Here is a 25,264-nt window from a genome sequence, read left to right as displayed (position 1 = left end):
TACGTGGTTTATCTCGATAAACCTAGTAAGAAATGACTTGGTGAACATTTTTTAAGTGATAACAACAAGTGCATCAACCCTAGAATTTCCAAGGAAGGAGACTAGGCACTACTATCTAACTCTAAATTCGAGGATTTCAAGGAGTAATTCATGAAAAGATGGTTAGGACCATACATAGTTGAAAAAATTTATGCTAATGGCTCTATAAAAATTAGAGCCATAGATGGAGAGAAAAATCCATTATTAGTGAATGGTTTCAAACTAAAATTCTACAAGAAGCCAATGACAATGGAAGAATTTGCAAAAGTGGTGAGAAAGCATGGTTTGGATGTAACCGAAGTTCTTGATCCATTTGAATATTTAAATAAAAGAAAAAATAATAAATAATAAATTTCCAAGTGAAAACCCTAATGCTTCATCAGGTGTTATGTAAACTTGACTTTGGGAAGGAGTCAAAGTTGATCAAGTCAAATAGTGGTAGTTTTGGGCCCATAGCTTTTTTAGTTGCTCGTAGTTTTGTGTCCATGGATTTGCATGTATTGAAGCTTTTAAAAGGCTTATAAGACTTCATTGTAAAGTTCCTGGAGGTGAGTAGTGAAGGCTCACTTGGCTGGCTTGGCCTACTTTTGGCCATGGTAATAATGGAATTTCATTAGCTAGGTTTCTTGGAGTTAGATTTTTTTGAGGATAAACATTGTGTGTATTGTGTTTATGTTTCATCTTTGTTGTTGGTTTATTGTCAATTCCATTGGTAAATAGTTTTTCTCTCTGGTTAAATTCTACATTTAGTATCAAACTCGAAGGTGGATGGGTTTGGATTTAGAGGGATACCTTTGTGGCCAATTAACCTAGAATATCTATAAAAGAGGTTTGGTCATGGCTTTGAGGTTGTAGTCATGTGAAAATGATCAATTCCCCATATGTGTGAAAGAATTAGATTCTTTGTGTGTATAGTTGTTAGATCTACTCACAGTAAAGATAGATTTGTTATGAAGATGCTTTGATCTGGGTTGATTTGTTGGTGAGATTCAACAATCTGTTTGGGTAGATAACAAGAGGGCCATAGGTTTGTAGATATGTTGAGAGGTGTTTCATTAATAGATATGTAGTTCCAAACATTTATGTATGTGACTGAGTGAGGAAAAGCCCAATGAAATTCAATCTCTAAAATCAATTGACCAAACTAAGGACAATTTGAAGTGAGAATGGGAAGAGCCTAGTGAATAAATTACAGTGGAGCACGGTGTCTTTGTTTATGTTGGCATTGATGTCGACATTGATGCAGCAGGACTTTGATCCTTGAAGATAAACATATTAATATTAGGAAAGATACTAGCATTAAGAATGAATACCTTAATGTTGATTTCATAGGGAAATTATCAAAGTACAAGGAATTTAAAGAATTTTATTAATAACAACATCTATATTGGCTTGTCTCATTAAGATTACATAATTATGCTAATGATTAATGGACAAATAGCATAATTTACACCGATATCACCTCTATAGCTCTCGCACATGTTCCCAAGCCTTGAAAACAATAGGCCTCGCTAAAAATCCACAATATCTCTTCTCTCGTCCGCTCTTTGGTAACATATTTGGCTCAAATACCATCAAAGTATATCATGGTAATGTTTTTGGTATTTCAACTGGATGACTTGATTTGGTCGCTAATTGATGGGTATAAAACGTTACATCTAGCATCAAATGATCAAACATCAAAGTGATTAGTTTTTGTTCATGATCTAAAGTTTGAGGTTCGATCTATGTCATTTTTTTCTCTGGCACGGGTTGGGGTGTCTTCTATGATTTGGCATCGATCTGATAATGATTAATCTGCAAAATAATCTTGATATCGAACATGAGTGTATGATTAGAATTGAAGTTTATGTGTTCTAGTCTGGTTTATGTGGAAATTTGGTATGGGCACAAAGGTGTGACCTCGTGTGAATAAATCATTGCAGAGGTATCAATTTTGACCCGGTTTAATAGGAATACTAATATGATGTGAAGGGAATATGCATGAAGTTGAGAATCTTGAGGTGTGGTTCAGCACTATGTCAGAGAACTTGTTCTTGAACCTTATGATTTGGTGGTCATGATTTGGTTTGATATGAACCAATAGCATGAAGTTCTAGTATGGGTTATTATATATTTTCATGTTAAACATTTATGCATTTTGGATGGATGCAATCATATTTCTCTGATCTAATGTGAAAAAGAGTGTGATCAATTGTTGCTATGTTCTAGTGTGATGTATCAATTTCATGGAGCCTTACCTTACGTGCAATTCGGTGATCAAATATGACTAAGCATTAATGTTGTGGTATAATGTGAAATATTGTTGTCCAAATCAGAGTGGTTATACTTCAAACCTAGTGCAAAGACCAACTTGAGCAAGGATCTGTGATAATTCTTCATCAATGTATCACTTTCACAATATAGTTATTGTCACAACGAGTGTCTAACCAATGGTATAAGTGTGAAAAGATCCAAAGCTAATATTAAAAGGAAATATGATCATTGGTGCAATTTGGCCTAGAAACCTTTGTTTATAAGATATTTTGTTAAAGCATTGGGAGTAAAGGTCATTGGCTTAGGAAAACATATTCCTATGGAGACTTCATGGAGGAAATGGTCATGTTTTTGGCTTTATAAGCACTAGGATGTAATGTAGATGTTGTCTTCTGAGGAAAGAACAATATAGACAAATGCCCAAACGTTTCCTCTTGAATTCCTTTGCTTGTAACTCAGGTCTCGATCTATGGTATGATCGATAGTGAATAGACAAGCTTATCTCTTATCCAGTATAGATAACTGTGTGGTTATTATACTAATAAACGAAATCATGGACAATATTTCACACTTACGACTAGAGCTACTTGATAATTTTTCTGAGTGCAAATATATGTATTCCAAGCTTGAGTTCAATGATGTATCAATTGTGTTGCTAATCGCTACTACATACAAGATGTTTAGAGTAGGTTTTGATCGGGGTTTTGACTCGGTTGTTGTTGTTGTAAAGGATGTTGTTCCTATATGGGTTGACTCCCTTGAAACATTATATGATAGGAGTGATTCTTGTTTGTTGCTTAAATGAAAAATTCACTATGACCAAAAGTTGAGTTTGGAATAAGTTGATTTGATTTTAGCTTGCCAAAAACTTTGAATGGTGACAAGCACGAAGGAGAGTTGAGTATAATTTTTTTTTATTCCAGAGCTACTATTCCAAATTGGTTTTTGATATCTATGATGTTAGAAATATCCTTAAATATATTTGATGATCTTGTAGAGTTTGTTTTCCTGATAATGTTATTAATGGTGTATAAGATGTTGACTAAAGACAGAGTTTTTTATTGTTGTTAATGAAAAAATTGTTTAATTGGGGTTTGAAATCATGATTTATACTAAAACCGATGATATGTTTGTTCCTATAAGTGTTGATAGTTATAGCTACAAGGTGAGAGTCAAAAATTCTAGTTTAATATCAAATCTGGTGTATTGTTGATGTGCTCAGGATTGAGACTCATGCCTTAATATTCTTCTGTTATGTTATGATGTGTGAGAACTATTATTGTTGTTGCAAAGATCATAACATGTGTTAGGGTTTAAGTATTATCGTTTCATAGGTTATGGTTATTTTACCAAAACATTCCTTTAGATATAACCTGTAATATGCTTGATGTTCAAGAGTTGTTAAATTCACAAGTTTGTACAACTTGTTGCCAAGGAGTTTCTACTGAAGATGATGATCATCTACTACTAAGAATGACCAAAAGTTGAGATGAGGTAAGATTTATTATTACTGATATGTTTCAAGTGTAAATTTTCTACCATATGATTACTATGTTAGTGAAATTATTGTTGATTATATTGTTATAAGAGTTGGTTCTTAACATTTAGGAAGTCCAAGGAATCTATGGATTATGTTGTAGGAGAAAGTCTCACTATGATTAAAGTGTGTTGCCAAATCTACTTTTTTATGAAGTTAGGGGTATTGTTGTTTCCATTAGTATAATTATGTTGAAACTGATGATAAAGTTTGACAATGATGATGTAATTAAGTTGTTTCTTGATAGTGAGGTTTTGGATAGGGTTTTTTTTGTAGGAATGTATGTCGATTACAAAAGAATGTTTACTAATGATGGGTTGTTAATAACATATTTGTTTAACAATGAAGTAATGTGTTGAAGGGTTTTGTGTTATTTTATATTTTGTGTTAAAGGGAATGGATCCTATTTGAAAATGGATGAAATGGAGGTCCAAATTGATTTTTTGGGTTGATGGCTCCAGCTGGTTGGTGCCACCAACTGATTTGAGGTAGTAGGTTATTCTTGCTAGTGGGTGTCAGTAAAACAATGAAGGGAGTGGGTGCTTCCTACTAGTGGGTGTCAGCGAAATAATGAAGGGAGTAGGTGCTTCCTCCTGGTGGGTTCCAATGAAACATTGAAAGGGAGTGGTGGCTTCCTACTGATGGGTGCTAGAAAAACATTACAAGGGAGTGGGTGCTTCTATTAGTTGGTGTCAATGAATTTATGTAAGAAAGTTTGAAGATCAAGAAGATAAGATGTATGGTGGTTTTATCCTTTTAGGGGTTTCCACCTAAAAAATATCTTTATTTATGTGTATGGTTTTTATGAATTGATTATATGTTCCTTGATGATGATTAAAAATTGAATGTTGAATGCAAATTAAAATACACGTATGTAATAATTGTTTAACTATCTTAAATATTGATTCACCACCCCCCCCCCCAACCATATTTCTAATAACTTCGAAAATCAGTTTAACAACTAGAAGGAGATCCAAGGAATTATGGAAAATAAAAGGAGGCACAAGAAGAAGTAATCTTAGAAGGAAAAATGCAATTCATATCAAGGACTCTGACTATGCAGATGTAGTGGTAGTATCAACAGTTGTAGGAAAAGGACAATTAGAGGCAGAACAATTCATGGATCATCAAAGTGTGCTTATGCTCAATGATTGAAACTATAATGTATGGAAAGAAAGGATGAAATATAGTTAATATATCTTAGATTTTATGTTTGGAATTTAGTGTGTAATGGCTATACTAAAAACCCCCCGTCAAGTCAAGAACTACAAAAGAATGCTATGAATGAAATTTTATGTAATCTACCTGATTCATTATTTGAGAAGATTTTGCAGTATGAAACTGAAGAGGATGTATGGGACAAACGAAAAAATCTAAAAGATTTATGGGATAAATTTCAAGCTATCTAAGAAGGAGATAATGGTGAAATCAATGCATATGAAGAATAATTTCAATCACCAGGTAAGCTTCTATGTAGGAAGATAAGCCATATTGCTTCTTCATGTTCTAAAAACCATGACCAAAATAATAGAAATGAGGTAGCATTCAATGTACCTGATTGTAGTCTATCAGAAGATGAGTGTGGCCATGTAGAAGAATTTTTTCCTTCCATGTTAAATGGTATTGTTTCAAATTTATAAGAAGAAAGGGTAGAAAAGGAACATGATTTATGAATAAAACTTGTCTTTGCCTTAGAAAATATTAAGAGTCTCAAGAAGATGTTAGATATATATATATATATATGAATGATAACAAGGATCAATATGCGAATGAATGAAATAATTTTGTCATAGTGTTGTTGGGAAAAGTATCCAATACGGAATGACCCTATCCCACTCTAAGGGTGATAGTACCTCAGCAACAATCAAAGCAAATCTATCTAAGATTTCTTCTTTATGAAAGTAAAATAGGGGAGAAAGAGATCCACTAACCGATGTATTTCGCTAATGGTTGATCCAATCTTCTCTCCTTGCTGCTTGCTCCCAGCTCCTTGCTCTTTCACTGGCCTAGCTACACCAAGATCCTGTAAAATGGCAAGAAAGGGAAACTACAAGAAGCATACATTCATAATTGATTTAAGGATTAGAATAAATCAAATACACAAGTATAACAATACATCATTGAGACACATGTATATAGAAGAACCTCAAATGATTTATTAATGGAAGAAGTAAAGTTCAGGAAGTGATACAACCATAAGAGGCCCAATCCAGCATCACCTTCCCAGCAGAAAGAAATCTCCTCTTCACCTCCTTCAAAGCAAATCACCCAATAGTTCTAAACTCAAACCAACAGCAATTCTTTACATTCACAAGATTCCAGCCTCCCTAGACCTCATGAGAGAGATCTATATATAGGAGTTTTGGAGAAAGGATGAGTCAGCTTGAGGCTGGCATGAAGCTGACTAGTGTCCTCTCTCACTTCAGTTATTCTTCAGTTCTTGAGTCCACTTGGAGGTTCTTGCTTCCACTTGGAGATCTAGAACCTCTTACTCATCACCAGTCGAATTCCTTGATCCAAGTGTCATTTTGGAAGCTTCCTGGGCATTGACACCTTGAGGAATGACTGTGCCACATGTCCAAACTCGCCCAGCGCAGGTAGCCTTCTTTGTAGTTGACATTCAACGCAGGTAGACAGTGGAGCACTTGACATTCAGCGCAGATGCTCAGTGGAGCAGTTGACATGATCCAGAATTGCCTTGTTTTTGAGTGTTTTCAGGTGGAGAACTTTTATTCAGTGCTGTGGTTTGCTGACCTTGTTCCTCTAGGGGTAGGAACAACATGTTTAGGGACTTTGGATCCCTTATATTATGGACATTTCATGCTTCATGCTTTAAGGCACAAAAATGTCTATAACAGTTGCCCCCTAAAGTATGAGGTCGTTTATCGGGTGAAATGCTTTATCAGGAGGATCCGAAGTTCATTCAATCGCTGAGAGGTGACCTGTAATAAAATACAATACAATACATTATGATTCATTCTGCTTTCATGATCTAGCTGAGGCGGGCATTCCCATGCTCAGCTTTATAAATTCATTTTGGTACATAGAACAGACGATCGTCTGATGGTAGACTGATAATTCTCTGCTGAAATTATCATCCTTTGAGTAGGATGATCATCTGCTGCAATGATGCATATGTCAAATGTCTTTATATTTCCTGAATATATATCGCAGCCCGGATGGATGAAACTAGATCCGGGGTCTTCAAAACTCGTTCGATCTTCACTCTAAGTACAAGTCGATCCATGTGAGAATTGCGCTGAAGTCGAACATGGAAAGACATCGCTTGATTACCGGTCAATGATGTAAACTGTTAACAAGCGCGAGAGGAATCACCGATAATGATAATGACCCTCAAGGTACTGCAGTACAATTCACGTGGTGTGAATAAAGGACTTGGCGTCGAACACCACGCAAAATCTTCTGGTCGAAGGTCATTGATGTATACCTGTCGCCGGAAGTGAGAAACTTGCCATTGAGGCATGCAAGCTTCAAAGTACTGAGGGGGTTGTTCCTAGATCAACTTCTTGGATAATGAGCTGAAGTCGACAAGAAGCGATCCGTCAAAGGAGGGCCTTAATGAATCCCACATCAGTGACACGGAACGGAGCTAATGATTTTAATGGAGGTGAAAACAATCTGTGACATATGATTCAGGGTGGCGGTCATGGATGGATGAAGGATAATGTATGGCAGTGGATGGGACACGGTTGACTCTTTCTGAACAACATCTCTTGAACATATAACGACACTGATGCGATGGATCGGTAGCATTACCCCAAATGTGGATGGTTTGGCGAGACCATGGTGATGAGACCGGTGAATGAAACAACCCAACCCGATGTGGTACGGAGGAAAAGTGTCATGTTCAAGAGCGACTTGCTACCATTAAAGCTTTGAGGTTCTCCCAATTTTTCCCCAGTCATTTCTGACCAGTACCTCTTTATTTTTGTCAAGCTTGAGGAGGATAACATATGCTTGTTCTATAACCTGCCCTTCGGGCAAGCCTATCGCTATGTTTTAACGAGCCTAGCGATAGGGAAACTCGTTCTCGTCTAAAGACAAGTTTGTCGCTATTTAATCATTTTAACGAGTCTAACGACAAGGAAAACTCGGTCCTTTTCATTTTTAGAGAGTCTGAAAAGGTACAGAAAGTTAACTCCAAGATTCCTTTTTCGTCATCTAATCCCTTAAGTCCGAAAAAGTATAAAACAATATAGAAGGGATGAGTTTTCGATAACTTTAATGAGCCGAATAAAACAAGCGCTCGACCTTTTTGTGCAATAATCCCTCAGGTCCAAAAAGATTAAAATCTAGAGGAGGGATAGCTCTTCCGGTCCTTTTAACGAGCTGGAAGGCCAAAACCCGGCAAACTTTTCATATTTTACGAGTCAGTTGAAAAGAGCTTAAAGAAGACTCGTCTTTTGAGGAACGAGTGATAAACAGGGATAGCCACTGATTCCAGGTACAAGTTGGAATTTTCCAATCACGGCAGTGTCACAAGGATGGCTAGGTGAAATCACTCTTCGCAATTGTTCCTCAAAATAGGTAAACAATCATATGGAGGTGAACGATCGGCCAAATGACGGTGGAGGTGGCAGGTGCAAAACACGACCAAGGTTTTTATGGCTGATAAATTTACGATCACAGCGGTTATTTACCGGGATAGGTTCATTTTTTATTTAAAAATGAGCTTAAACTCTGGAGGAAACATTGCTCACTGCTTTTATTTATTTTTTAACGAGCATGAAGACCGCGTTAAAACTGCTCGGATCTTGCGTTTATTTTTTAACGAGCATGAACTTTATGCTAAAACTGCTCGATTACCAGTCATAAGATAAGAAATGTCCCCTGTGAGATCTCTATTTTTTAAGGAGTTTCATCTTCACTAAGCTTTACTCCATATCCTTTCTTTATGCAAGTTTGGAAACGGCTAATCCTACGAGTTTAAAGGGTTAGACCTACAGGTTTAAAGGGAGGACCTAAAAATTTAAAAAATAAATAGTCGCCCCTTGCTTGCACTCCAAAAGGTTGCATGCCCCCAGGTATAAAATACAATTTCAAGGTTGCCCCTCCTCCTTCCCACCTCTGCTTTTCTTTGGGTGTTCATAGCTACTTGTCATCTTGCTAGTCTAATGTTAACGATACTTGTCTTCTCGTTATTTTTAACGGGTCTTATGCGATACTTGTCTTCTCGTCAGCCCAACTTTTCAACAGATTTTTCGCAAGATCGCAAGAGAACAGCTACTTACGACAAGAGAGCAGCTACTTTCGACAAGAGAAGAACACTACTCAAAGACAAAACATTTTTGTTACTGAGGGAGGCTTACCTCTTTCTGGTTACCCAAAGATTGTCTTATTATTTTTTCAACAAAATACTTCCTCGGCAATGTCTACTGAAATAGACAAGGGTGAATGACCTTTGTCAAACACGTAACTTTGACAAAAGAATCCTATTCCAAAACAACCCCTCTTCCATCCACGGACGGGGTACGGACTAGTCATATTCTCTCGCGGAAATTCTACCTTACACCCAAGGTTTTCTCTGCCCGAAGCAGACCAGGATGCATGCCCCCTGGGTTCCAGTCCCATCTTTCTGAATCACTCGCACTCATCGGGGAGAAGGACTGGGGGTGGAGACATTTCTTGATTGAATAGACCATTCAGGGTTGGTATGTGACTATTTGCGATGCGTGATCCCGGAAATGAAAGTTGGTCTATGAGCTTGACCATCCTTCCTTCGTGTGGAAAACACATTACTCTAAAGAGTGAGGAGACTATTGCTCCCATGCAATATATATAGTCTCGTCCAAGGAGTAGGTTATAATCCAAGGGTCCTTGAACGACCATCACGTTCATCTGAACGGCCTTCCCTTTCAATGTAATAGGCACATTGGGGAGGATCCCTAATGGTCGACTGGTTCCTTTATCAAAACCCGAGAGATTTCTTATCTCAGGTAAAAGCGCCGGGGAACCCAGTGCTTTCCAAGCAACAGAGGAAAGGATACTCACAGATGCCCCTTCATCAATGATAGTGCCAGCCCTTACCATTCTGTAAATTTGGACTATGATTCTGAATGGTATACTGGCTGGCAACCGGGGTCTGCCTAGTTGGTTCCAATCAAAGGACACGACCAGGTTGCTTGGTGGTGGGACCGAATACACGGCCGGATATGACCCTGACGATGTTCCTTCCTGCGATAAAGGAATGGGCGCATTGCCCTGATGCTCGTCAGAGTCTGTGTTGATGAAAAGAATCTGGATGGTGTCATCCTTATTCTCTTCAGTGAGGGTGTCATTTGAAGATGAATCTTCAGTGACGGTGTCATTTGAAGATGAAACTTCTGAAGGAAGAACCGGGTCAACTGCCGTTTCGACCTTTGGACTTTCGTCCGGTCTGGATTCAGTAGGTTCATTTTCAATGACTGATGCTTCAGCTGACCCCTTGAGCGGGCCAGCTGTATTCTCAACCAACGAAGGACTTGGCACGAGTTTTTTGTATCCAGGAGGAAGTCTCAACGGTGAAACCGGACGATCTTCCAAAACTCTCTTCGCTTCATCTAAGAAGGGACAACGGTGGATGGCGTGATCGCCTTCACACAGTCTGCAGGGGGATCTTGCTCCCCCTCTTTGTCTTGAACCTTCACTTTCGCTGGTTGACGGTAAGCATTCAACATGGCTATCAGAGGTTGATGCTCCCGAACTGTGCAAACGAGGGGACCAGTCCCTTAGTATCCGGGGAATACAGGGACAATCTCTATGGAAGTGGTCTCCTCTACATATGACACATGGCGATTTAGGCCCGGTCTGTGCTATGTGTGGATTTTTGTCAGATGTCTTTTGTTTGCCCCCAGTCGCCTTAAGCTCCTTCTTCTTCTTCTCTCTCTTCTTCTTCTCCTTCTTCTCCATGGGAGCTTGGCTTTTGCCGGCTCTACCTTGCGAAGATGAAGGATTGGAGGAAGAGTTATAGGAAGTAGAAGGTTGGTGGGCAGCTCTAGACTGATCTGACTGTTGACTCGACTGTTCAGGAACCATGGTGCTCTGAACTACATTGGTTGAGAATAGCCAAATTGGTAGGCCAATTGTCAGTCCTGGAAGCGACAATGTGGCCACGTGGGGTGCACCAACTTCTCCCCAAGAGGAGAAAGGACTAGGATTTCCATCATGGGGAATTCCTTGGTTGGGGCGTTCCATATTCTCAACCTACAGATCAACGCATGAATAGGAGGTGATTATGTTCCGTTTAAAATAAATTTTATAATGACGCTTTAGACACAACTTGCTTTTTCACTTTTTAAGAGTCGAGAAAAAGCTAAAGATGACTCTAGTCTCCTTCGATGTTTTAACGAGCCCGAAGTGACAAATGCTCGGATGGACTTTTTCAGTTATAGAGTTTGAAAAAGGCCAAAAGAAACTACTCTGGAGTTCTAGGCAGAGGGTGTGCCAAAATTTTCGCAAAACCACAGAATACGTTTTACGGTACGGGTGGTCGATCTTCGTGAATGCTGTGTTCACTACATTGCGATCAGTAGGGCGGTCGACACAACTTCCTATGGATAAAGGATTTGTTCCTATAGGGGTCTCCCAATATATACGCGACGGTACGTGGGAGCACAAGTCCGTATTAGTGCCACCGACTCTCAGGAGGAATCACCCACCTTCTTCGAGATCGACAGTCACTATGTTTAACGACGCCGGAACACGTCTCTACCTAGACCTCTATGTGTTTGCGTTATGTTTCAAAGCGTTGTTATGTAAATTCGATTTATTTTAGGTTGATCTTGTTTAGCAGTTTGCCTTTATGGATCACCACGAGATGTATGGTACAACTCCTAAATGCAGTCTAAGATGATAAGCAAGCTTTTCAATCTTTCAACTTTGAAAATCTTAACTATTGAGGGAAAAGAAAGACATCATCTTTTCACACAGATCATAGAGCACACACTAATGCACTTTTTCCTAAATCAACATGCAAGCTGTCAAAATGCACATGCACAATGCAGGTATTTCTTTTCTCTTTCTTAATGTTGATGTACTACAAAAAGAAAGTTGTTGTATAACTTTGAATTCAATTTCAAGTGAAAGCAAACAAGCTTTGTCCAAAATCAAAGACACCTTAAGATTTACTTGTTTCACCACTAGAAATACATAAATTCAAACCATATGATGAAATCAAAAGCTCAATCAGCTATGAACAGCAAACAAACTAACTCTTAAGATCAAAACGACACTTATCACAGGTCTAGATCTAAGAGGCCACAGCAAGACTAGTTCACTTTTCGTTATGGGAAACTGCAAATGATATAAGAAATACACAAAGAACAAATACAGTTTCTTTATACAACCGAGGCGGAATAGTGGCAAAGAAAGGTGGTTTCAGATAGGTACATTGACTGATAACAGGCTGCAAAAACAAGGATGAAAACAGGGCAATAGGAAGCAGAGAACCCCAGTTGCACAAGGCAAAACTGGTTCAGCGCAGGTAGTACACTGTCAGTTTGACATTCAGCGCAGGTAGCCCCTTCAGGACCTACGATGAAATGCATACTGCCTTCACAGTGCCTGCAATGAAGAGAGAAACTCTCGTTTCTCTTGGTTTCCGGGTTACAGATTGCTCAAAAATCAACAGTTTTTGGCCAAATCAAAAGCTATCAATCAAGTACACACTAAAGGATGAAAAGGAGGATGAAAAGCTATCACTAAGAGCTGTTCAGAGTCCTTGTGGATCAGCTCTTCAAATCATAAACATGCCCAGAAACTGAGCTAGAGTAGCTGCCCTCTACTTTGCATTTGAAAGATCCAAATGCAGTTCGATTCGGTACTCCCTGTGTTTAGGAAATGAATAGCAAAAACACAAACAACCAACAAGATACGATCCCCAGCGGAGTCACCAATTTGTTGTTGGGAAAAGTATCCAATACGGAATGACCCTATCCCACTCTAAGGGTGATAGTACCTCAGCAACAATCAAAGCAAAGCTATCTAAGATTTCTTCTTTATGAAAGTAAAATAGGGGAGAAAGAGATCCACTAACCGATGTCTTTCGCTAATGGTTGATCCAATCTTCTCTCCTTGCTGCTTGCTCCCAGCTCCTTGCTCTTTCACTAGCCCAGCTACACCAAGATCCTGCAAAATGGCAAGAAAGGGAAACTACAAGAAGCATACATTCATAATTGATTTAAGGATTAGAATAAATCAAATACACAAGTATAACAATACATCATTGATACACATGTATATAGAAGAACCTCAAATGCTTTATTAATGGAAGAAGTAAAGTTCAGGAAGTGATACAACCATAAGAGGCCCAATCCAGCATCACCTTCCCAGCAGAAAGAAATCTCCTCTTCACCTCCTTCAAAGCAAATCACCCAATAGTTCTAAACTCAAACCAACAGCAATTCTTTACATTCACAAGATTCCAGCCTCCCTAGACCTCATGAGAGAGATTTGTATATAGGAGTTTTGGAGAAAGGATGAGTCAGCTTGAGGCTGGCATGAAGCTGACTAGTGTCCTCTCTCACTTCAGTTATTCTTCAGTTCTTGAGTCCACTTGGAGGTTCTTGCTTCCACTTGGAGATCTAGAACCTCCTACTCATCACCAGTCGAATTCCTTGATCCAAATGTCATTTTGGAAGCTTCCTGGGCATTGACACCTTGAGGAATGACTGTGCCACATGTTCAAACTCGCCCAGCGTAGGCAGCCTTCTTTGCAGTTGACATTCAACGCAGGTAGATAGTGGAGCACTTGACATTCAGCGCAGATGCTCAGTGGAGCAGTTGACATGATCTAGAATTGCCTTGTTTTTGAGTGTTTTCAGGTGGAGAACTTTTATTCAGTGCTGTGGTTTACTGACCTTGTTCCTCTAGGGGTAGGAACAACATGTTTAAGGACTTTGGATCCCTTAGATTATGGACATTTCATGCTTCATGCTGTAAGGCACAAAAATGTCTATAACACATAGTACTACAAACCCATCAAGGTTAATTTAAAAGAACCAATGAAGTACTGATTGGACAACTTAATGAAAAACAAAGTCATTGTGAGAGACTTGAAGCTAAAATCATATCTCTAAGGGTTGATCTAGGAAATACCAATGAACTTAAAGAAAAAAATATCAGGTTAAAACCCATTTATAAGAAGCAAGGAGAATTTAAGAAGTAGTGAGAAGCCATCTAAAAGAAATATAAGGTTGCTATGAGAGTTTAGAAGTTTAGGTTGTTTCATTAAATATTTATATAGAAGAAAACAACAATCAGTTGAAATGTCAAGATAGTGCCAAGATCTTGGATAATCTCCTTAGCTTCCAAAGGTCTCCCTCAATTAAATTAGGTCTTGGATTTCATGAAACAACTAAGGGAGAATCCATGTCACAGGCATGCACAAGCATACGAGAAGGCAATAAGCCAACATCTGAAAACATTTGTAGAGGAACAAGAAAAGAAATAAGCAACAATAGGATACAAAAATAAAGTAATGTGATTAGTAATAAAGGAAGAAAGAAGCAGAACCAATAGCCATGAAGAGTGAATTTTTCAAGAAGGCCATTTTCTCCCAAGGATGAGTATGGAAGAAATACAAGTTTCCAAAGGAGGAACAACAATTAATTTTCTCCTTTGATGGATAATGTTGAGTGCTTTATCTGCCACAAATTTGGACACATTACAGTTGATTATAGAAATATATTGTTCAAACCGTAATCATATTATGAAATAGAAGAATACTTCTCCAACAAGCAGTCAAGGAAGAACACTCCCCGCAAGAAGATCATATGTTCCCAGGGATACAACTTTCTTTCATGGTTATCGTTTCTCTTATAATTTATTTGTCCATAAGGCTATAGACTGCAAATATTATGTGAATGAAAGTAATATGAGGTATAAATCATATATGTACAATGATTTTAGAAGACATGATTCTTTTTCCCCCTTCTTTGTTCACATAAGATGTTATGCATGCAATAATCCTAGACAAATGGCAAAGGATTGTAGGAGTAAGTTAAGACAATCCAAACAATAGAAAGGGTTTACTCAAAACAAATAGTTGAACAAAAAAGAAAAGAAGGATTCATTTAGAAGAAGGATAGAAGAAGACACCTTTATCAGCAGTCAACATACCAAAGTATGGAAGAAATAGGAAGAGAAAAAGGTGAATTGCGGCCTTGTACTACTTGTGCTAGAAGAAGATAATTATTAGTACATAGAAAGTAGATATTCTCATCATATGGTTGGATATAAGTTCATATTTATCTCTTTAAAGAAAACCAAAGGTGGAAATGTTATTCTTGGAAACAATACACCAACGAAGATGATAGGAAAAGGTAGAGCTAGCCTTGATGTTAAAAATACAAATTCTTCTAATGTATTATTGGTTGAAGGGTTAAAGCACAACATCCTGAGTCTGGGTAATATGAATGATAGAGGACATGTATTCATATTCACCTCAAGAGGATGCAAAATTATCAAAGAAGACAATAGAAATGTAATAGAAAAAGGAATCAAGACTATAGTTAAGGTATATGTGTTGAAGAGAAACAAAGAAAGAAATAAGAGATTGAAGGCAATCTCTTCATCAGGTTTCGAATGAGGAAGCAAGGCTTATCCACTATCCGTTATTTCATGATATGTACACAAGTAGCACTGCAGAAGACATAGAAAATAAAGATTGGCATAGTCTTAGGTGGAGCATAATACAATATTTCAAGGTACATAACCTTTGAAGATAAAGTTTCGATAGAAGAGTAGTGTGGCGTAAAAGCAAAGATAGGAAGGTAGATGCTAGCATATCAATATGGAAGGATAGTGCTTGAACATAGAGGGAACATCATGGGGATATTTGTTTATATAATCAAATTGTATGTCAGCAAAAACAGGTAGTATGTACTTAGGGGGAGTTATTTTAGTAGAATTGGATGAGCAAGTTAGGGTGTCCTACATGATCAGGGGGAGAATACCTAGTAAAAGAATGGATCAAAAATATTTTTCCATTGTTTGACATTGTAGGATCAAGTAGCATAAATTATAATATCTAACAATTGGTTTGCAACAATGTAGTAGCTAAGAAATGGTTATCCTGGTACACAATGACATAGTGTTTCCCTTTTCCATTAACATCAATGGAGGAGAGAGAGACATCAGCTACAAGACTAGTTGTAGTAGTTGGTTGCCATCAATACCAAAGGGGGATATTGTTGGCATTGATGTCAACAATGATGCAGCAAGAATTTGATCATTGAAGACAAACATACGAATATTTGGCAAGATCCTAGCACCAAGAATGAATACCTTAATGTTTATATCAAAGTAGAAGGAATTTAAAGAATTTTTTAATAGTAGCATATGTGTTGGCTTGTCTCATCAAGATTGTGTAATTATTTTGACCAGTAATAAAAAATATCATGATTTACGTTGAAATCCCCTCTATAGTTCGTGCAAATTTTCGCAAGCCTTGAAAACAACATCCCTTGCTCAAAAGGCATGGTATCACTTCTCTCATCGATTCTGTTATCACAAAATCAAGCACTGAAGGGCTGCTGATCAGGTAGACTCTGTGTAACTGTTTCAGACCAATCTTTTGACTAAGGATTAGCCTCCCTAGCCTGAGAGGGCTCTCTCAAAAGGTTATTGATTTTGACTATTGATAAGATGGCTAACTCTTGTAAGGTGAATTTAACAAACATGCTGGCTAGACAGACATTACAAAGACTTCCATTGGGCTTATGGAGTTAATCATACTTCAGTAAACTATAACACTACTCATACATAGAAGTCAGGGCATGTGATGTTTAAATACTCAAAACACATCTCATAGAAAACCTCAGCTTACAAATACACACAGGAAATCAGAGCAGCATAAGTGAATTCTGAGTGATTGTGTATTTATAAAACTGTAAAAACATTAAGGATAAAGCAAAACCACATATCTTGAGCATTGAAACACTGTATGAATCTTGAGAAGAAAAGCAGCAAATTGTATTACTGAAACTGAGTTTTTACACAAGCCAAAATAATACTCTGTTTTCTCAAATATCCAACCCTCATTACATAGATATTTCAGCTATATATAGAAACATTATTCTAACCACTTCGAGCTTCCTCCTCCAGCATGAGGGGAGCTCGATGACTGTCACTAATGACACCTATCTGCTTTACAACAAACTATTAAATACAATTAATGCTAAGTGGAGTTCTAAAGAGTTCTACTTTGATTATAACTCTAACACTATCTTCTTCGTAGAAAGATTCCTTCTTGTTCTTTGACACCTGGACTCTTTACAGTTTGGCTGAGATGGCTGAGATGAGCGTTTAAAGCTCCATATTGGCCTCGGATGCTGAATACTTTAATCTGCTCAGTGATGCTAGGTGATATCCCCTGTTTTTTCGGTTCCAGTCCTCCATAACTTCGAATATATAGCAGCACATTTTAGCCCTTTAAATAACCCCAAAATATAGGAGACCACCATGTTCCTGATGTGTTGGAGACTTCATCGATGGCCAAGTGTGCAAGCCAAAATTCCTCGTATGCAACTTATTCCATACCCTATGACTGGTAATAAAGTGGCTTTATAACAAAAACTTCAAATTTGAGTTAAAGCATTCCACCTTTTAAAGGTACAGTTGTCTTGATCTGAATGGTTGTGATGGCTTCATCTGGTCCCTTTGATGTCCTTTAGGTGTCTCCTTTTGAAGATTCCCGCACATATCACCAAACTGTCTTTTTGCGTTGAAAACACCACCTACAGCAGTTTCGTAACGCGCTACGAAACTGCTGAAGTGTTTAAACAGCTTGTCTTTTTCCTGAGGTATTTACCGCCTAGATCTTTGGTTGCCAAAACTCCTTTTGATCTTTGATACATATAGCAGGGATATACATGTCCTCAAAACAACAAAACTAAGCAAAATTTGCCAAAATTTGGAACAAAACCTTTCTTTGAACAGCAACTTCATTTATCAGCTAATTGGTCTAGCTGGGCCTTTAAGTCTTCAACCTTCTTCCGCTGACCTAGCTGTGCTTCCAAGTCTTCAATCCTCTTCTTCATAGCTTTGTTTTCGGCTCTTAAACGCATATTTATCTTTCTGATGAATTTAGCCTCCTTAATTGCGGGAACTGTCCATGTATAAACATCAGCTACTGAATCCACCTGGTTTACTAGGTTTTCACTTCCTTTCAATACAGCTTTACGATAATTTGCATACCTGACTGCAGACTCCCTAGTGGTATTCTTCAGCTTAGTAATCTCATGTTTGGCTGTTTCTAACAGGTTCCTTACAGCTATAGTATTACCTCCTTGAGATATGATAACTGTTGTATTTGTGTATTTTTGCTTAATTTTCTCTGCCTCCTCTGTTCTGGGCAATTCCTTGGCTTCCTTCACTTGTTTCCTTGTAATAGGTCTTCTTGGTTTGAAACTGAACTCTGCACCTGGTTCATCAAACTTCAATCTTTTTGAAGCCCTAGACTTCTTGGTGCTTTCTGGTGATGACTGTGTCAAATCAATGTGTATTGGTTCAATGTGCACCGGTTCAATTTGCTCAAACTCAATGGCCTCCAACAAATCACTCAGGCTTGCCTTAGATACCGGGCTTTCTTCAACAGCTAATGCTTTGCCTTTTTCTTTACTTATTTGGCTCCTTGTCCTTACTCTTGACACTGTTTCGGATCCACTTGGTCCAGGTACAGTCTTCTTATGCTGAGCTTCTTCTTTTGCTGATGGCTGAGGTTGTTCTTTAATGATCAGTGGCTTCACTGATTTTCTTAACTGTGTCTTGGCTTTCTTTTTATCTTTTGCCTCCTTTTGAAGCTCAGCTAGCGTGAGTTCTTCGACTGATTGTTCTTTTTCTCTAACTGGCTGTGGAGTAAGACCTGTTTTACTTTGGAAACCAGCCATGAAAATGAACGAGTTCCAGTCTCTACCTATTTTCTGGAGACCATCCAAAATTAACAATTTAACCAAACCATGGTGAAACAAAGATGTTTCACAGTCTTCCTTTCTTAATTGCACTTTGTCACACATTTTACTCAGACTGCGAAACAAGTAAAAGGGAATGTCTATGGATACTTTACCAGTAAAATGTAACAGCAACTTGAAGTGATAAGAGTAGACCTTATTGTATCTTCCCTCACAGGTCAAGTACTTCTGAATACAGGTGAGAAGAAGGGCATAATGCTCCTTGACATAGTTTCTAGGCACTGCTTTTGTTAGGTCTTCATTCACATATGCCTCTTTTAATAACTCTTTCCATGGATTCATATCGAACTTAAAATTCTTAAACCATTCTTGCCCCCCTCTTGGGATCTCAGTTACAGCAGCTATTGCCTCCGGAGACACTTGAACTTCCAACATAGCTATTTTAGAATTTAAACCGGTGAAGTTTAAAGAAAAATCTTTTGTTACCTGAGCATGGCCACCTTGCAGCTTCTTACAGAAATTCCAACACCCAGCATCTTTGAATGCTTTCTTCACGCCTTCATCTCTTAATGCGAGGTCTAAACCTTCAGGTTCTGTTCTCTGACATCTTCCAGATCTATGTTCTTTCCTCTCCATTTTGCTTTTGAAATCTTCGCACGGACAATGACCAACAGCTTCAGTTAAAATGGTGATTCAATTCTCTTTGACTCGGCCTCTCTTGTAATCAGGCTCGCTTGGAAACAGGCTCGCTTGAAAACTCAAATACATCATCACACAAGCTGGTCACTTATGCATTGTTTACGATCATCATAAAGATCCATGCACGGTAAAATCCATTTGAATGATATTTCTGTGCATGTCTACAAATCTATTGGTGGAATTGTGGTTAATGACTGACATGAGAGGACGGAATTGATGACTCATCAATAGACTTGACACTTTGGGAAAAATTTGCTGTCAAACGCACGAATCTACGATTTCGCAGCGCGGTTAGTTTTGAATTCTCATAACGCGCTGCGAAACGGCTTAATGATGACGCGCTGCGGAATGGCTGAACAATTATTACGCTGCGAAACTGACCAATAAGAGACTGCGCTGCGAAATCACGGAAAGAGCCGGTGACTAGGATATGACAAGACATGGCTTATGAAACCATGATGGTGGAGGACGACCAATAGGATTAGAGTATAATTTAAATTAAACACCTTTAAAGCTCCAACCCTAAGTAAGAAACATAAAACAAAAACAATTTGACACCAACTATTGACATTGAACTTAGGACAAAGGATTACATGCAAATTTTTATAGTTCTAAGTGATAACAGATTCTTTGGTTAATTATTGGCTAAAATACCATCAAACTCTCCTATAGTAATGTCTGTGGTATTTCAACTGGACGACTTGGTTTCGTCACCGATCGAAGGGTATAAAATGTTGCATCTAGCATCAAATGAGCAACCATCAGAGTGATTAAGTGTTGTTCATGATATAAATTATGTAGTTCTATATATGTTATGGTTTTTGTTATTTTGGTAAAGGTTGCGGTATCTTCTATGATTTGGCATCGATCTAATGATTATTAATCTACAAAATAATCTCGATATCGATCATGAGTGTATGATATGAACTGAATTTTCTTTGTCCTAGTCTGGTTTATGTGGAAATTTGGTACCGACACAAATATGTGACCTCGTGTGACTAAATAATTGCATAGGTATCATTGTTGATCTAGTTTTATAGGCATATCTAATGTAATGTGAAGGGAATATGCATGAAGTTGAGAATCCTAAGTTGTGTTTCAGCACGTATGCTAGAGCACTTGTCCCTGAACTCTATGATTTGGTCGCCGCAATTTGGTGTGATATGAACGAATAGCATGAAGTTATGGTAAGGGTTACTATATAGTTTCCTGCTAAAATATTTGTGCATTTTGGATGGATGCAATCACCTTGCTATGATCTGGTGTGAAAAATAGTGTGATCGATTGTTGCTATATTTTATTGCAATGTATCGAGTTCGTGGTGCCTTACCTTACATGCGATTCGGTGATAAAATGTGACTGACCATTAATCTTGTGGTGAAATGTCAAATATTGTTGTCCAAATCAAAGCAGTTATACTTCAAACCTGGTGTAAAGCCAAAATTCTGCAAGGATCTATCACAGTTCTTCTTTAATGTATCGCTTGCACAATATAGTGATCGGCACAATGTGTGTCTAACTGATGGTGCTAAGTGTGAAAATATCCAAAGCTAATATCTCAAGGAAATATGATCATGGGTGAAATTTGGCTTGGACACCTTCGTTTATAAGATATTTTTTCAAAGTATTGGGAGTAAAGGTCACTGGCTCAAGAAAACATATTCATGTGGGGACTTCATGAAGGTGATGGTCATGTTCCAGGCTCTATAAGCACTAGGTTGTAGTGTAGAGGTCGTCTTCCCAGGAAGAACATTAGAGAAAAATGCCCAAATGTTCCCTCTTTAATTCCCTTGGATGTAACTTAGGTCTTGATCTATGGTATGATCGATAGTGAATATACAAGCTTATCTATTATCCAATATAGATAATTGTGTGGTTATTGTACTAATAGAGGAAATAAAGGACAATGTTTGGCACTCACGACTAGATTCGCTTGATAATTTTTATGAGTACAAATATATTTATGCCAAACTTTAGTTCGATGATGTATCAATTGTATTGTTGATTGCTACTCCATACAATATGTCTAGAGTAAGTTCTGACAAGGGTTCTAACAAGGTTGTTGTTGTTGTAAAGGGTGTTGTTCCCATACTGGTTGACTCCCTTAAAACATTATATGATAGGAGTAATTATTTTTTGTTGCTTAAAGGCATAATTTAGGATTACCAAAAGTTGAGTTTGGATATGATGATTTGACCTTAGCTTGCAAGAAACTTTGAATGGTGACAAGGATAAAGGAGTGTTGAGTATGGAAAAAATTATTGCATAACTACTATTCAAAATCAATTACTAATATATGTGTTGTTAGAAAGATACTGAAATATATTTGATGAACTTGTAGAGTTTGTTGTCGTGATAATGTTATTGCTAGTGTTTAAGATGTTGACTGAAGTTAGAGTTTGTTGTCCTGATAATATTTTTTTGTTGCTATGGTTTGATTATTATTGTTGCAGAGGCTTGTGGTTCTTTTTCCAAAAAATTGTAACAAATATAACCTTTGATATTCTTGTTGTTTAAGAGTTTTTAAATTCACAAGTGTGTACAACTTTTTTCCAGAGGGTTTCTACTGAATATGATGATCATTTACTGTTAAGAATGACCAAAAGTGTTGATTTGAGATGAGATTGTTGGTGATTGGCTTGTGAGCAGACTTGGTCGTTGACATTCAGGAAGTCCAAGGAATCTAGGTATGGTGTTGTAGGAGCAAGTCTCACTCTAATCAGAGTGTGTTTCCAGATCTAGTTTAGTCTGAAGTCATGGGTATTGTCGTTTCCCATAGTGTAATGATGTTGATGCTAATAATAGAGCTTTGAGATTGATTTTGTAATGTAGTTGTAGCTTGATAGTGAGATTTTGGTGAGGGTTTGTGTTGCAAGGATGTATTTCGATGACAGAAGAATGTTTATTAATGGCGGGTTTCTAATAATAGATTTGTTGAACAATGAATAAATTTGTTGAAGGGTTTTTTGTTATTTTGATTTTTGTGCTGAAGGGATTTGATCCAATTTGAAAATGGATGAAAGGGAGGTCCAAGTTGATTTTAGGGGTCGATTCCTCCAACTAGTTGGTGTGCTCAAACTAATCTAAGGGAATAAGTGTTTCCTATAGTGAAGGCAGTGGTTGCTTCCTGCTGGTGGATGCTAATGAAACAGTGAAAGGGAGTGGGTGCTTCTTATTGGTGGGTGTCAGAAAAACATTGCAAGGGAATGGGTGCTTCCTACTAGTCGGTGCTAGTTAATTTATGTAAGAAATATTGAACATCAAGAAGAGAATAAGTATGGTGTTTTTCTCCCTTTATGGGTTTCCACCTAAAAAAATCTATGTGTTCACATGTCTGATATTTATGACTTGATTACATGTTCCTTGATGAGCTTAACAATTGGATATTGAATGCAAGTGATAATATACATGTGTAATATTTGTTTAGTTATCTAAAATATTGATTCACCCCCTCTCAGTATTTCTAATAGTTTTTCAATATCATCACAACCTTTGTTGAAATTGTTGGGTTGGTTGTCGAGATAGAAATGCAACAACGAGCTAAGGATGGAAAGAATTCACACTTTGATGGCAATGGAAATATGCAACGTGGTTTGGTGGCAATGTATTAATTTATTTGGAAATGGTGACAAAGGTGCTCGTGGATACCCTAGTGGAGAATAATACTTTGGAGTTCCTTGTCTAGAACATATTTGATGATGCTAATGAGTTGGTTGTGGTCTATAGCACCCTAGACACACAAGATGCAATTGAGGTTCATGGAATAGTGTCAAAGTCCATTTGTGAGGAGATATTTCATTACTTCATGTTTTTGGACAACGTTGAATGGATTCTCAAGTTCACGAGTTCATGGATACAGTGTTGGAGCCGGCAGTGTTAGTGGGGTTCAATGAAAATCTAGGACAGAAGATAGTGGCCGACCGAATTCATTGCATGTGAGATAAAATATGGTTTTAGCGAATGCTTGCAACTGAAATTAGAATTGAAATTTCTTCTAAATGAAGGAGATGAATGCTTGAATGATGAGAATTTGAATTTTTTGCATTCAAAAATTCTCATTAGGGAAAGGTGTGAGAATCATGATATGGATGAGGATGGTGATGATTTTGTTGAAATGTGGCAACAAGAATATTCCAATTTAATTTGTCCTTGAATTAAATTGTGAATTAAAATTGAATTTAGTCTTAACAGCTACTTGGAAATAATTAATCAAATTATTTTGACTTAATTAGTTGGAGACATTCAAGTTAGAAGTCTTTCTAAAGTCATGCAAGAGTTATCCCTTAAATTAAGGAGATAGGAGTGAGTTACATTTGAGTTGTAATTAGTTAACTCATTTTACTGAGTTAAGTCCAGTTAAATTAGTTCCAAACTGTTTGAGGAACTAATACAGAGTTAACAATCAGTTGATGCATGCATGCACTCAACTAGTGTACTCCAGTTAACTAAAGATTCCCTCATCAGAAACTCATGCATGTCTATTCTAAGAAAGACCCAGTTAAGATTAAAGTAAAGGATAGTGTACTATCAGTTGCATGTGTTTTATTATAAAGAAAACTCATGCATGTAAAAGGAATCATTTCCTTGAGGATTGCGCAGCTCATACAGTGTGTGAGATCAAGAGATCATCCACATGGTAAATTGGTTTTCCACTGGGTTGAAGAAGATCATCCCAGAGGAACAGCGCAAGGAAATAGGAGCTTGGAGGGCATAGTGGAAGGCTTGAGAGAAGCCAGGATTGTCTGTGAGCATTTGTGAGGATTGTACTGAGAGCTGGCTAGCTGTGAGAGCTAAGGCTTTGTATAATTCCTATGTATTTCCACCTTGTATGATAATACAGATAGTGGGGTTTTTAGCTGAGTCTTTCTCCAAAGTATTTTCATGTGTATTGTGCATTGATTCTTCTTCTTCTGGTTATATTGTTCAGCTCAATCTTTAAGCTTCCTCAAATTGATAGTAGAAGTAGGTTATAGTATTCTGCTTTGATTTATATTACATGATCGGGTTAACCTAAGTTAGATTTTCTACATGGTCTGAGAGCTCGATTTGTAGAGAATTTTCCACATGGTATCAAAGCCAAGTTTATTGGAGTTGTGAACAGTATACGGAGAAGAGAAGTCGAAGTTTGAAGTTTAGGGTTGCAGGTGCAAATCGAATTCTTATCATACTTCAAGGTTGGCCAATGGCGTCCTATGGCTTGAGACTCAAGTATGCCTTGGAAGGTAGCTCGAATTACATAGCATGGAATGATAGAATGGAGGTTGTATTAGAAGACAATGGCCTGAAGGAATTCATTGATCAAGAAATCCAAAATCTAAATTCAACTTATGCACAAGAGTTGGCTAAGTGGAAGAAGTGTGTGGCGAAGGCGAGATGGATCATCCTTGAGGGAGTTCGATACCATATTGTCTCGAGTCTCCATGGGAAGGATACTCCATTTTCAATGTGGAAGACATTGAAGGACCTCTACCAAAACAGTAGCATTCAGAGGAAATTGGCACTCAAGGATAAGCTTCGAAGAATAAAGATGGAGAAGGGTGATACTATTTAAACATATCTAAACAAGCTCACCACCTGCAGAGATGAGCTTAGAAGTGTGGTAATAACTACTACAGGTGATGATATGGTGAGCCTCGCTCTCCTTGGCCTTCCAAAGCGCTGGAATAGCTACCAGGACTCTGTGAATGGAAGGGAGAGACTGTCGGATTGGGAACGACTGTGGTCGGATCTCATGCAGGAGGAGATTAGGAGGAGAAAATGAGATGGTTCTTCATCCAAGGATGATGATGAAGAAAATGTAGCATTAGTAAGTAAGGCAAGGAAA

The sequence above is a fragment of the Pinus tabuliformis genome, chromosome J (genome assembly GCF_031772625.1).
Source record: "Pinus tabuliformis cultivar Carrire ecotype Pingquan chromosome J, CPIR1, whole genome shotgun sequence".
Taxonomy (NCBI): domain Eukaryota; kingdom Viridiplantae; phylum Streptophyta; class Pinopsida; order Pinales; family Pinaceae; genus Pinus; species Pinus tabuliformis.
Note: the sequence above shows the minus strand (reverse complement) of the source record.